Source organism: Leptodactylus fuscus, chromosome 2 (assembly GCF_031893055.1).
Source record: "Leptodactylus fuscus isolate aLepFus1 chromosome 2, aLepFus1.hap2, whole genome shotgun sequence".
NCBI classification, from domain to species: domain Eukaryota; kingdom Metazoa; phylum Chordata; class Amphibia; order Anura; family Leptodactylidae; genus Leptodactylus; species Leptodactylus fuscus.
In genome coordinates this window covers 248,963,504-248,976,907 of record NC_134266.1, presented here as the reverse complement: position 1 = coordinate 248,976,907, position 13,404 = coordinate 248,963,504, and positions in this window count along the sequence as shown.

Sequence of the window (13,404 nt, the reverse complement as noted above, 5' to 3'; positions counted from 1 at the left end):
CTTTTGCAAAGATAACAGCCTCTAGTCGCTTCCTGTAGCTTTTAATCAGTTCCTGGATCCTGGATAAAGGTATTTTGGACAAACAATTCAAGTTCAGTTAAGTTAGATGGTCGCCGAGCATGGACAGCCCGCTTCAAATCATCCCACAGATGTTCAATGATATTCAGGTCTGGGGACTGGGATGGCCATTCCAGAACATTGTAATTGTTCCTCTGCATGAATGCCTGAGGATTTGGAGCGGTGTTTTGGATCATTGTCTTGCTGAAATATCCATCCCCGGCGTAACTTCAACTTCGTCACTGATTCTTGAACATTATTCTCAAGAATCTGCTGATACTGAGTGGAATCCATGCGACCCTCAACTTTAACAAGATTCCCGATGCCGGCATTGGCCACACAGCCCCAAAGCATGATGGAAACTCCACCAAATTTTACAGTGGGTAGCATGTGTTTTTCTTGGAATGCTGTTTCTTTTTGGACGCCATGCATAACGCCTTTTTTTATAACCAAACAACTCAATTTTTGTTTCCAAAATGAAGCTGCCTTGTCCAAATGTGCTTTTTCATACCTCAGGCAACTCTATTTGTGGCGTACGTGCAGAAACGGCTTCTTTCTCATCACTCTCCCATACAGCTTCTATTTGTGCAAAGTGCGCTGTATAGTTGACCGATGCACAGTGACACCATCTGCAGCAAGATGATGCTGCAGCTCTTTGGAGGTGGTCTGTGGATTGTTCTTGACTGTTCTCACCATTCTTCTTCTCTGCCTTTCTGATATTTTTCTTGGCCTGCCACTTCTGGGCTTAACAAGAACTGTCCCTGTGGTCTTCCATTTCCTTACTATGTTCCTCACAGTGGAAACTGACAGGTTAAATCTCTGAGACAGCTTTTTGTATCCTTCCGCTGAACAACTATGTTGAACAATCTTTGTTTTCAGATCATTTGAGAGTTGTTTTGAGTAGCCCATGATGCCACTCTTCAGAGGAGATTCAAATAGTAGAACAACTTGCAATTGGCCACCTTAAATACCTTTTCTCATGATTGGATACACCTGGCTATGAAGTTCAAAGCTCACTGAGGTTACAAAACCAATTTTGTGCTTCAGTAAGTCAGTAAAAAGTAGTTAGGAGTATTCAAATCAATAAAATGATAAGGGTGCCCATACTTTTGCACCGGTCAAATTTTGGTTTAATGCATATTGCGCATTTTCTGTTAGTACAATAAACCTCATTTCAATCCTGAAATATTACTGTGTCCATCAGTTATTAGATATATCAAACTGAAATGGCTGTTGCAAACACCAAAATATTTAGAACTAAAAATGATTAAGATTAATAGGGGTGCCCAAACTTTTTCATAGGACTGTATCTTGTACACTGGTCATTCAGAAGCATGAGAGAGCTGGTCGGCAGTATAAGGAATGGTTAAAGGAGTGGATTCTGCAAAAAATATTATGTAAGGTTAAATCAAGCTCTAAATCATTATTTTTTTAACATATTTGTTAGTTGTTCCTGGAATATCTGGGTAGAACTACTCAAATATAGCGCCACCTGCTGTTTCTGTGATGAGCATTTTCTGTGTCCACCTCAGTATATGTGCTTAGGTGGACATGCATACTCGGACTTGATACTCGCATACACAGTCCAGTTACATTAATGTGACCACCTGTCAAAATCCAGAATAACCCCCTTTGGCAGAGCGGACCACTGCAAGACGTGCAGGAAGAGAGGGGATGTTGTGATGATGTTCAATGGGATGTTGAGCCATGCCGACTCCAGTGCCGTGGCCAGCTGCGCTAGGTTATGCGGTTGAGAATCCATGGCGCGAATAACCCGATCGAGGTGGTCCTACAGATTCTCGATTGGGTTCAAGTCTGGGGAATTTGCAGGCCAAGGGAGTACGGTAAACTCATCCTGGTGCTCCTCCAACCACGCACGTACTGCGAGCTTTATGACACGTCGCATTGTCCTGCTGGTAGATGCCATCATCCTGAGGAAAAACAATTCACATGTAGGGGTGAACATGGTCTGCAAGGAGAGATGCATACATGTGTTGATCCATCGTGCTTCCACAATGATGAGTGCACCCAGATGGCTGATGACACGTACCTTCTGCCATTGGTTATTTAACATTGATGTCAAAAGTAGGCGGTGTTCACATTAATAGGACTGGACTGTGTAGTATACAGAGAGGAGTCCTATGTTATTATATTACAGTAAAATGGAGGGGATATTGAAAAGTTCAGCCCGCTCTTTAGACTTTTGTTAGGCCTGGTTTACATCTGCGTTCCTGCGCTCCGTTTTCTGGTGTAAGGGGAAAGCTAGATTTGTCCCTAAATATACAATTTGTCTAAATACAGCTCTATCATTTAGACCTTTTACTGCCATTTTTTTTTAACACTTTACTAACCGTGACGTCAGGTGTCAACACAGGTAATAATCTGATCCTGTTGGGTCGATTTGGAACACTAAATCACCCACAGGTCTTTCTAGACGTAGGCTATAGTGCACCAAATTGCCCCTGTTATGAATACATCCATAGCTCCAATTTAAGACCAAAAAAACCCTTTAATCTGATTTGTTTCTGGTGCTCTCAACATTTGCGCAGTATTTCACTGAAGCCAAAGACGTACAGGACATGCGCCCTGGAGTCCTGGTGTAGCGGAGAATTGCGCTGGTGTGGAGATTAGAGGCAGAGCGAATAGAAAGCTTTCTCTATTTTTATTGAAGGCATGGATGGCTTTATTACAGAGGGAGATTTGGGACACACAAACCCTTGTCCATAAGAACGTGGGGGTGGTTTAGTGTCCCAATTTGCCCTGACAGGTTCCCTTTAAATAATTTGATGTGATTTTATAAAGGAACACCCCTGGCAGAACTCGTACACTGAAGGAGACTCTTCCTATAGTGGTCCTACAAAGTTTTCAGTTTCTCGCCTGTACACAATTACTATGAGCTTTTGTTCTCTGCAATAAAGCTTTGCAAATATTATGGCGGTGCCTGAGGCGTGTGTTGCACCTTGGACTTTTAGAGTAGATTGAGTAACCTACCCTCGTGACCTTACCTTGTGCACACGCAATTCACAGGATAGAGGAGATGGGCAGGCAGGTCAAGCACACGTGCTGCCAGTCCGTATATCACTAAGGGACTGCTGCGGAGATACATGTAGTGACAGCACACGTTCTCAGAAGACACTGAACCCTGTTCTCACCTGTAAATGGGTGATAAAGTGTAACCCTTATCCTCCTTGCGCCCTGTAATGGATATAATACATTGCGCTTTTATTATCTTTTACTACCGTATATACTCGAGTATAAGCCGAGGCCCTTGATGTGCAGCAGCTTTTTGCCCAGATGTCGCTCTCTTGACATGGAATTCATAGCGTACGAATTGATGTTAAAAATCTGCACTAAAGTGTATGCATCAGATCTGTGATATCTTGTCCACCTTGCTGGTGCTGTAGTACACCGTACTGAAGCTCTGTATAGGTCAATACTGAATCTACGCCTCTTAGTTTTAGTAGCCTATAACATGGCCTCATTGTGGCCCCTATATACCGTAATTCAGCTTAGAAGGTTATGGCTGTCCATGTTGCTCTCAGTATAGACGCATGTGATCGGGGTGTTATAGACCTTGCTATGCAACCATATTATGGCCACTTGAACCTGGACTAATGTAAGGCGATGGAAGAATTCATGCAAACATCTTACAGAAAGGGTGTCTTTTGGACTTTAAGAGGTGGCGATTTCCGATTTTTTTTTTTTTTTTCTCTTATCTTATGCTGTAAAAGCCTAGATCTGGCCATACACACTACTGAAAAGGCCGACATTGTACTGAAATTGACTGGTTGGTCATATATAAACCTAGGACAGTCTGTCCCATACAGCTTAAGCAACCATCCAAAGTTGGTCAGAACCAAAATCTGCTCTGTTGGATTTTTTTCTACCACAATTTCTGGCGAATAGGCTAGACCAGGGGTAGGGAACCTTCGGCTCTCCAGCTGCTGTGAAACTACAACTCCCATCGTGCTCCAGTCACTTCCATGGGCGTTTCAAGAAGAGCAGAGCAAGTATGCATGCTGGGAGTTGTAGTTTTGCAATAGCTGGAGAGCCGTACGTTCCATACCCCTGGGCTAGACTGACAAATTTGTGGGCAATTTTTGTATTGTGGCCATGTATTTGTTCTATTAGTGTCAGTCATTTCCTTTATTCAGTACTTCATTAGCATTGAATGATTTTCACCTATTAATTTCTCAAGGGTTTGGTTTAGTCAAACACTTGTTGGAAGGGTCGTGGTTGTTGATGTGTTTGGCATAGTTTGCTGAACCACCAACCAACCTCAGATGAGAAATGGCGGTCTAAAATCTAGTGTGTATGGCCAGCTTTACACCAGGGCTGAACCTTTCTGTAGCACAACTGACTGCACTAGTGATGGTCAGCTGCAAGTTACTGAGTCCTCGTTCACATCTGTGTTGGTAATCCATTGGGGGAGTCCGCATGGGGACCCCCGAACTGATTACCGAACAGACCCCATAGACTATAATGGAGTCCATGTGCTTTCTACACGGGTCATGCGGACAGGAGAGTAGATAGTGAACTACTTTTCTGTCCACATGTTCCATGTGGAGAACGTGCGGAAAGCACACAGACTCATTATAGTCTATGGGGTCTGTGTGCTTTCACTGCACACCGCTTGCCCAGTGCGTTTGGGGGGTCCCCATGCGGAATCCCCTGAACGGATTACCAACCCGGATGAAATGGTAAATGGTGTTCACAGAGCAGTGGTAACTACATGGTAACTATTTGGAAGGCCATTCCTATTACAGCAATCACCAGTTATAAAGAAAAAAATATATTCTTAAATAATTTGTATTTGTGTTGCTACTTTCAAGGAATCTTACAGTGACTTGCAAAGTATTCATATCCCTTGAACTTTTTCCACATTTTGTCACCTTACCTGAGATTTTAGGCCCTGCCCTGAGAAAGACATTCCGTATTATTCAGGCCACAGGTTTCACGCAATATGGAAAAGAAAAAGTATCTCTGCTTCTGAAAAGCATCAAATAGATTGGACAAGGTATGAAAACAAATTTCATGATAACTTAAGTATGATCATTGTACTGTGAAGAGATCTGTGGATTATTCAGAGCACGAACGGTTTCGGTTTGCCTCTGCCGGGCAAATTTATCGGATTAAGCGTACTGGTTTGTAATGGTATTTTAGAAGCTGCGAACAGGTATTTGAAGCTTCTGGTGCCCCTGGAGTCCTACGAACCACAAGTATAGGATCCTCCAGAGGCTTGCAGTTGTGTATAAACAATGCTCACAAGCAAAAGCGGTTGCAGTGAGGCCAGAAATATATGAAGACTAATTTTGAAACAAGTCTTATTTACTGCTGAGTGCCGTACAACCCTGGCTGGTCCAGATGGATGAAGTAATAGATGGTTGTGGATGACTACCATGTCCCAATAATGCTGCACCATCAGCAAGGGGTTTTGGACCAGAATCATGGAGAGAGCTGTTGGTTCTCTTTAGGGACCAGAAAGAGCCAACTGCGCATGCCCAGCAGCCACAAGAAAATGGCCGCTTACATCAGCTTACTGTGTAAGCGGCCACAAGAAAATGGCCACTTATATAGCTTACTGTGTAATCAACCATTTTCTTGTGGCTGCTGGGCATGTGCAGTTGGCTCTTCTCAAGGCCCGAAGGCAGAGCCGACTGTGCATGCCTAGAAGATTAAAACCCAGGATGAAAGAAGACACAGGGAGAGGCCGTTCCTGAATAAGATGGAGGCAGCGCTGGAGATTTCTCTCGCAGCATTGGGGACACCCCCAGTGCTGCGAGAGAACTCATTTGCATACAGACGAAAACCAGAATTTCTACTGAACAGTGGCGCAGAGAAGACATCTAAAGGTAGGAGAAGAATAGGTTTTCTTAAGGCTAATCCTATGTGGTATTGAGAAAAAAAAAACAAAAAACTGTGGCCTACCACCACATTATCCATAAAGTTGTACTTATGTGGTTTTTGGAGATGGGGTGGCCTCCGTTTGTTACCCTTTATTGGGTAGTCAAAGGGGTTGCCCACTTTCAGATGAATATTGAGAGACAAATGTTATGGTTTGTATAATAAAAAGTTGGACAAATTTTCCAATATACTTTCTGTATCAATTCCTCACGGTTTTCTAGATCTCTGCTTACTGTCATTCATTCTGTTACTTCTAGGAGATAAAACTCTTCACCATGGTCATGTGATGTACAGTCCGTGGTCATGTGATGTGCAGTCCATGGTCATGTGATGTGCAGTCCATGGTCATGTGATATACAGTCCATGGTCATGTGATGTGCAGTCCATGGTCATGTGATATACAGTCCATGGTCATGTGATGAGCACACAGGTGCCGCCCGTTACAGTCACATCACCGTAATCAGACATCTGCCTGGTAATCACCCTGACCCCTATCCCATATCTTATACCCACATACAGTCCAATGAAAAAGTTTGGGCACCCCTATTAATCTTAATCATTTTTAGTTCTAAATATTTTGGTGTTTGCAACAGCCATTTCAGTTTGATATATCTAATAACTGATGGACACAGTAATATTTCAGGATTGAAATGAGGTTTATTGTACTAACAGAAAATGCGCAATATGCATTAAACCAAAATTTGACCGGTGCAAAAGTATGGGCACCCTTATCATTTTATTGATTTGAATACTCCTAACTACTTTTTACTGACTTACTGAAGCACAAAATTGGTTTTGTAACCTCAGTGAGCTTTGAACTTCATAGCCAGGTGTATCCAATCATGAGAAAAGGTATTTAAGGTGGCCAATTGCAAGTTGTTCTACTATTTGAATCTCCTCTGAAGAGTGGCATCATGGGCTACTCAAAACAACTCTCAAATGATCTGAAAACAAAGATTGTTCAACATAGTTGTTCAGCGGAAGGATACAAAAAGCTGTCTCAGAGATTTAACCTGTCAGTTTCCACTGTGAGGAACATAGTAAGGAAATGGAAGACCACAGGGACAGTTCTTGTTAAGCCCAGAAGTGGCAGGCCAAGAAAAATATCAGAAAGGCAGAGAAGAAGAATGGTGAGAACAGTCAAGGACAATCCACAGACCACCTCCAAAGAGCTGCAGCATCATCTTGCTGCAGATGGTGTCACTGTGCATCGGTCAACTATACAGCGCACTTTGCACAAATAGAAGCTGTATGGGAGAGTGATGAGAAAGAAGCCGTTTCTGCACGTACGCCACAAATAGAGTCGCCTGAGGTATGAAAAAGCACATTTGGACAAGGCAGCTTCATTTTGGAAACAAAAATGGAGTTGTTTGGTTATAAAAAAAAGGCGTTATGCATGGCGTCCAAAAAGAAACAGCATTCCAAGAAAAACACATGCTACCCACTGTAAAATTTGGTGCAGTTTCCATCATGCTTTGGGGCTGTGTGGCCAATGCCGGCATCGGGAATCTTGTTAAAGTTGAGAGTCGCATGGATTCCACTCAGTATCAGCAGATTCTTGAGAATAATGTTCAAGAATCAGTGACGAAGTTGAAGTTACGCCGGGGATGGATATTTCAGCAAGACAATGATCCAAAACACCGCTCCAAATCCTCAGGCATTCATGCAGAGGAACAATTACAATGTTCTGGAATGGCCATCCCAGTCCCCAGACCTGAATGTCATTGAACATCTGTGGGATGATTTGAAGCGGGCTGTCCATGCTCGGCGACCATCTAACTTAACTGAACTTGAATTGTTTGTCCAAAATACCTTTATCCAGGATCCAGGAACTGATTAAAAGCTACAGGAAGCAACTAGAGGCTGTTATCTTTGCAAAAGGAGGATGTACTAAATATTAATGGCACTTTTCTGTTGAGGTGCCCATACTTTTGCACCGGTCAAATTTTGGTTTAATGCATATTGCGCATTTTCTGTTAGTACAATAAACCTCATTTCAATCCTGAAATATTACTGTGTCCATCAGTTATTAGATATATCAAACTGAAATGGCTGTTATAAACACCAAAATATTTAGAACTAAAAATGATTAAGATTAATAGGGGTGCCCAAACTTTTTCATAGGACTGTAACTGGCTCTACGTCACCTTACCCTGTGTAACATTATTTTCTATAGGCCTCATGGGTTACGTTCTTACCACAGCTGGTAGTGACATAACGTGACTTGTACAATAGGATGGGAGATAGAAACAGGTGAATGCCATGGTAAAGTTGCACATGGTGGAGTGGACAGAAGAGCACAGTTTTAACGTGATTATAGGAATGACCAAAAACAGAAGCCATAATACAGATTTATAATCAATGACATAAATTTATCTCCTGAAATATAAGTCCACAAAGAACATGGCGCACTGCAGTGTTTCTCAAAGAACCAGTGATGGAGGTTCTAGCGCAGATGCTGAATGTGAAATATTACGTTATACAATGTCATTCAGGTTTGTGAGTCACCATTACCAAGTACAGACCAGAAACAGGAGCAGAACAATCATTGCCTGTAGTATATATCTTTATGGTACATGTGCTACCAACAAATATCCACTAGTTGGCACTAGAGGACTTATAACCAGCATAGCACAGAAGGGTATTCGGAAAGCTACCATGAGCCAGCGCTGAGCGGCAGTAATGGAGAATGCAGGACATAACACAGGTATAGGGGTGCAGAGGTAGCGATCACTATGGGGCCCAAGGGATCTCCAACAGCATAAGATAATACCAATATTATAGCTAGTATTTGGTAAGTGGGGGCGCAATTACAGATTGGGCAAGGAGCTTTAAGTCACACCTCTGACTTCAAGTAAGTTATTCCCTTGTCCAGAACAACAACATACCGCCATAATATACAGACCTAATATTACACAGACGGCAGGTTAACAGATATTGATTAAACCGCTAATCCAAAGAACAGATATATTGCTAAAATAAACTGAAACGTGTTGTTTTAGCCACAATGAATCACTGTTCAATCCATGGATAATCCCAGTGAATCTGTGCGGAGCGCCATACAGAACTCAGTTTTCCCAGGATGATCAGATTACTTTGACACAGTATTATTTTTGGCCTGAGTGTTTGTCCACTTGTTACTGCACTTAGAAATACCAGAAGTCTCCAGTGTTTTTGGCCCCGTCACCTGCTCTCCCACTGAGTATAGTTCGCATACAACCTCTAAATGTCCTGTTCAGACTTTTCTCTAAGCATCCTAAGTTCCTTGCGCCAGCACTACTACAGTCCAATAGAAGAAGCAGGCAAGCAATGCAAGGACCAAATGCTTCATGTCTAGTTACTCAGTGTGTGTCTATTGTTCTTCTCCACCCCACCGCAGCCAAAAGTAAAACTGTGCGGACTCGGAGATGGAGCAGCGGCAGTGCAGTTAGTAGGAGGCAATGATGGGACATGGCTCAGTCATCACTTGGCAGTTCCTACAAGGTGTGGGCATCAAGAAAGGTTTTGGCACTACCCCAGTCTCCACGCGGCCTCCTGTGACTGTTAGTATTAGGTACCACCCCTGTGTGCGCCTCAAAACAGGATTTGCGGTAGGAGCGCAGAGGAAGGTCCGACAAGTGAAGCAAAAAGAAGGCCGAGGTGAAAGGTAGAGAGGAGTGGAAGACCTGACACAGAACTCTATGGACTCCAGTCCAGCACTCCCTGAGTGCAGCACAGTCCCAGAACACATGCAAAATTGTCCCCTCCTCCAGGCCACAGCGCCAGCAGTCCATGTGCTTTCTCTGCTCACCACTTTTTAATGCATTTGGTATTCCGTTCAGGGAGTCCCCAAGCAGACTCATCAAACGGAATACCGATCGCAGATGAGTACTGAGCCTTAGGCTTGCATATAGGGAAAACATAGTTGGCCTGTACTTCAATAACGCAACACCAAAAAATGCTGATGTTCCGGGTGTGTTAGGGGGCGTTCACACTACCGTCGGTGTCCGACATGTAGTGTCCGCTCCTAGTGTAACCCCCTCACAGGAGTTACTAATGGTTATTTGGCCATAGAAGTGCCTTACATGTTATGATGGATTGTATGTGTTGTTATGTTTATTCTGTATTCATTTGTGTAATGTTGTTAAGCTATTGTTCTCTGGTTTCACTTGTCCTAGTGAGCTGTGGTCTCCATAGCAACACACACTATGGTGAGTGGATCTGTAGCTGGAACAGGAAATAGTCATAGCAGAGAGAGGAAGTAGTATTCTGTAAGAGCCAGGGAAGGAGAAGCAAGGAGAAGTGTGGCAGTGGCCATCTTGTGTTTCAGACACTGTGCTGTGAGGATTGCCACAGCAGTAGCAGGACAGAGAAGCTGTGTGACAGAGCCCTGCATCACCATCAGTAAGAGGACAGGCTTATATCAGGCTAAGCAGAGCTATAACCCTGGCAGCCTGCACCGACCTCTACTAGGTAACTGAGCCCCTGCAGTAGACCAGAAGCTGGATCTGCAGCCATCTTAGACTCTCTGCTAATACATGGGAAGGTGTCATCCAGCTACAAGCCACTGTGCCACAGCTCACTGCTACAGGACAAGTAACCAGCAGATGCCAGTTACAATAAAGCAGTGAGCACTTCTACTGATCCTGGCCTGGACATTGCCTTCCTTGCAGCTAAGCCCTGGGCAAATGCTCTTTGTTGGAGTAGAGCACTGGCACCCACATCACCATCTCAGCCCAGGGACCAGCGGGTGTCTCAATACTCCAACTGGCGTCACATCTAACTGACTCTGCCTATTTCCCTGTGCACCACTCCTGGGAGTTCTGGTGCCTATAAGGTCACCGTGACAGTCCAGCCTCCTGCACGGTTCTCCCGGGGTGGTCGCAGTTGGCGTCACGAACAGGATTGCTGTGCCATTGAAAAAAAAAAGGGAGGCACTTGAGCTGCCGGCAGGAAAAAGGATCAGTGACTGCGACACTGTGCAGTATCGCCATCTTGGCCCTGCATCGCACGCTATACCTGAATCTACAGCACCGGCAAAAGCAGGTGAGCCACGTACTGCCAGTATGTTTAGGAACAAAGAAAAAAGGGATTTTGTCAGTTTTAAACACCAAGGGTCCAGTAGTGAGGATGAGGAAGAGAGGTGTAGTGTTTCAGCCCCCACAGCTGCAGTAATGCCAATCACAATGCCTTATTACCCAGGTGTGCCATGGCTGCCGCTCTATGTAGGCGAGCCAAATACCCTAAAGGACTTTAAAGAAAAGATGCAAGCAACTTTCAAAGTTTATCCCCTCACTGCTGAGCAGAATGTTGCTATGTTAATGGGTCAGATGGGAGGACTAGCCCTCCGTGAAGTTAAGTCCTGGGATGTTAAGGAGAAACAAACTGTTAAGCAAATATTTGATAAACTGCGCGCCATATTTGAAACTAAGACTCTGTCAGAACTAAAAGCTCGGTTCTTTAGCCGCAAGCAGAACGCAGGTGAAAGTCTTAGAGACTATGCTCTGAGCTTGGATGAAGCTCTCCGCCAGGTTGCGCAGCTAGATCCTCATGAGCTTCACAATTATGATTGCACGCTGAAGGAGCAATTCATCGAGGGTGCTACACCTGATGCAGTTAAAATGCAACTACGTATGCTTAACTCTCAAGACCCTGACCGACCCTTCAACCTATTTAAAGAGACAGCCATCCAAATCCTTAAAGTGGACACAATGCCAGAGGAGCAGCATAATGTGCCCTCAGCTTCTACAGCACCTCCGCCCTGTGTAATCCAACAACCCATTTCTCAGTGCGCACAGATCCAACCTTCTGACTCCAACCTTGAACTCCAAGGACAAATCGCTGAACTTTCAAAGAATCTAATTAAGCTTTGCAAAAAAGTGGATGACCTTCAGCTGACACCACCGAGGTCTCCCTCATCCCGGCACTGGCAGCGACCTTCGCCACGTCAGTATTCACGCAGACCGTTATTCCGACCCGGTCGCAGGGTCACGGACCAGTTTGATTCATCCGGAAGGCCCATCTGTCGAAGTTGTCATTTACCAGGACATGTTGAACGAGAATGCCAGTCTTTAAACTAGGCCGTCCTGGGGCAGAGGACCTACCCCCAGGAGACAACCACCACCATGGTCCACTATCACCTGAATGGGGCCGACGTTTCATTGGAGACCGTCCTATCCTTTCCATCAATATGAACAACATCCCACTGACTGCTCTCTTGGATACGGGATCACAGACGACCACCATGCCCCTTGCCCAGTTTGAAAAATATTGGTCTCAAGATCAGCTACAACCACGCAATCCTCATGAGCAGGTGACTCTAATTGCCAGCAATGGACAAGAACTTAAACAGGTAGGATACTTCCTAGCCACCCTTAAGATTGGCAAAACCGAACTGAAGGATCAAGGGATTGTCATTGTGGACGTTGCCAAAGACAGAGACACTCCCTCCATCATCATTGGGACCAATGTCTTAGTTAATTGTTTTGATGAAGCCATTGCTGCCTTGTCTGACACTCTTCAAATAGCCGCTCCAAAAGAGAGACACATCTACCATAAGGCCATTAAGGTTTTGGTACAACAACAACAGGTACAACTTTCCCAAGGTGAGATCGGAAAAGCTAGGGTGACTGACGCTAGACCCATCATCTTACCACCTGGTCATGTGATGATGGTCTGGTGCCGGGCCAGGTTTGGTGTCAAAGGCAGGGATTACTCCGTGCTCATCGAGTCAATGCCTACGGATCGTACAGTTATTGCTGCCCGTAGTTTGGCTAAGGTGACCCATGGACGAGTCCCTATACAATTGTTGAATTTTGGGGATTCTGAAGTTACACTACCTCGGTATACAGTGGTTGCCAAATTATCCAGAGTTCAGGATGCTGATTGCCTCCAGAGAGTCCATTGTGAAGCTCAGACCACCAATTCACAACCCACATGTAACCCCACTGGGGAGCAAAAAGAATGGTGGCAAGAGATTCACCTTGGAACCCCTGAGACGCCTTCATCTCAGCTGGAAGGGGTATTGCGGGTAGTTCACGAATACGAACACATTTTCAGCAAGTCCCCTATGGACTTTGGGCATGTCACTGCAGTAGAACACACAATTCAAACTGGTGATCATCCTCCCATCAAGCAAAGACATAGGCCCATTCCCCCAGCACAATACCAACAAGTAAAAGGCTTACTCCAAAACATGAAGGATTCCGGTGTCATAAGGGACAGCCGAAGCCCTTGGGCTGCTCCCTTAGTACTCGTCAAAAAGAAGGACGGTACCATTCGCCTTTGCGTGGATTACCGCAAATTGAATGATATCACCCACAAGGATGCGTATCCACTGCCCCGGATAGAGGAGTCCCTTGCAGCTCTTCAGTCTGCAGCCTACTTCTCTGTTCTGGACCTTACCAGTGGATACTGGCAGGTCCCTATGTCCCCAGCTGATGCTGAAAAAACTGCCTTCACAAC